Here is a 2,425-nt window from a genome sequence, read left to right as displayed (position 1 = left end):
CTCACCCTGGCCGTCCGGCGCGCGCCGCCAGGTGCCCGTACACCCCCTGCGTTCCTCCTCCGGAAGGCCGGGGAGGGCTCAAAGCCTCCCCCTGACCGGGGAGCGCCCCTCTCCTTCATTGAAACGGTAAATTCATGAAGGGAGACCCCCTTCTTCGGCACATTGCTTCACCCAAATGCCACACTCCTATTCACCATTATCCCGTTCGAATCCCCAAATCCACAGCAGTCCAAATTCTATTATGTTAAGTAATTCCATGCCCAGAAAGTCACCACAACACTAGCGGATCTAGCTGCATGTTCCTGTACTGACGTCACACGACGTATGACCTACTTATCAGTTGGCTGCCCAAAATCTGAGCGACCGCGCTATCTTTGAACGCTTGAAGAGAGTGCACGGGGCCGCGGGTGACAAAATAATTGTACGGGGGTTCATTTGTGACATAAATACTAATGTTTTATTGCAGTTTAAGAAAAATCACAATTTTGACCGCACGAGGCCTTTTAAACATTAATAAATATAGTTTTATACATCGGCGATGAACCAAGCTGATTATTTTCTTGTCATGGTTTTTGTGGTTGATTTCAAAACATTGTGTCCCCTTTGGTGATTCTTGGCGTACTTGTTCGGACCGTCTCAGTTTTTCACTCGGGAAGACTTAATGCATTGTAATAGAGCATGCATGTCGCATCCTTGGTCACGTGATGGTGGTCGAATGGTACCCAGACCAGGACCTCTCCGGTAACCCCAAAATGGTTAGAGAATGGATGGACGGATTTAAAATTTGTCAAGAACTATTACAACCAAAATAAAATCCCAATTAGAATCTCAAAATGTTATTTTTTTTTTTTTGTAATTTTGTGTTTTTCACTTCTTCCATGTTGTGGCAGTGCATTGCAACCTATCTTTGATCATAAATGGACCAACGATCATCTATGTGGAAGACATTATGCTCATTACCATATCAGTATCAGCTCAATCAAAACACTTCATTAACATTTATGATCAGACAAGAAATAATAGAAACGAGAGATTTGATTAGAAATGTCTTTTTTCTTGATGGGAACAGGACAGTGTGTTAGCAGAGCTCCTCTCCTCAGATAACCATAAATCCTCACCTCTCTGCATTATTTAAAGCACCAACGTGTTTTCTTTCCTCCCTCTCTCCATTTCCTACTTTATCTTGTCGTCTGATTTTTCCCATCTCTCCACCATTTTCAGGAATCCGTCTATCGTCATCTTTCACCTCAGCTCGACCCCACGTCCTACCCCACGGTCTCCATCCCACCTTTCCTTTTCCCCCTCGTCTCCCCTCATGGCCGTGTCTCCCGAGCTCTCCTCTCTCCCACCCAGCTCTCCCGCTGACGGCCGCTGAGCACATCTCGTTTGACGTAGAGACAAAGGGATGAGCACGCATGTGGTTTCTCATGTGTAATATGAAATATTAATGCAGGCATAATTTGGCTTGGTGGACGTGGGGCGGAGGTGGGGCTTGTGGGCTTTTTCTAATCACCAGCGACTGCTGTTTCCTTCCCCAAAGGATGGTAAGGCTGTCAAGAAGGATTGAGAAACATTAAAGATAACAACAACAGAACGCTTACTGTTGGCGGTTTCTGTGGCCTACTTCTGTCTCGGTGCTTAATGGTTATGTTGGCTCCGTGCCGGAGCTGCAGAGGCAGCTCTCCTGCACGGCGTGTGGTGAAGGTGCTACATCAAGCAGTTTCAATCACCAGTGGTCATGCTTTGATTAGTTATGATAGACTTGCATAATTACCAGTTTACTCTGTCTCACCGTGGATCTCTTCCATGCATGTCACTTTCTTCTATTCTTTTTTTTTCTTTACCTCCTACATGTTTTTATTGTTGTTCCATATGATTTTGACACTCCTGTTTGGATTTACATATGATGAAAGGTAAAATAAAGGTTTCAAACAAGTGTGGTGATTTTTTTTTCAGCAAGCCATATTCAATTGAGTAAATACAGGGTGTAAATGCATGTTTAGAATAAGAACTTTTCTTTTTATTCTATCGACTTTTTCAAAACGATAAAGTATAAACTCCATATGAAGAATAGGACAAAACTTCAAATGATCTCACAACGCTAACATAGCTCCAAAAACAGATAATACCAGGTTATAAAAGGTAGTGCTGCAATGGGATTCATTCTTTTCTGTTTTGTTATTAATTAATCATGACCTTTAATTAATCAATCTGTTTTTAATCAAAACTAAAAATTGGTGTGAAAGGCCTTGTTTTTAGGGAAATTTTCAGTTACACTTGTGACATTGTGTCACAGTAAACAATCAAAATATGACTAAAAAATTAGCCAGTAGGAACACTTTTCTAAGTAAGCCAAAGAAGTGTTGACCACAAACTATATATATATATATATATATATATATATATATATATACATATATGCTGA

Source organism: Oryzias melastigma, linkage group LG17 (assembly GCF_002922805.2).
Source record: "Oryzias melastigma strain HK-1 linkage group LG17, ASM292280v2, whole genome shotgun sequence".
NCBI lineage: Eukaryota > Metazoa > Chordata > Actinopteri > Beloniformes > Adrianichthyidae > Oryzias > Oryzias melastigma.
The sequence above is the reverse complement of the archived record's forward strand: the minus strand, read 5'-3'. Positions refer to the sequence as shown.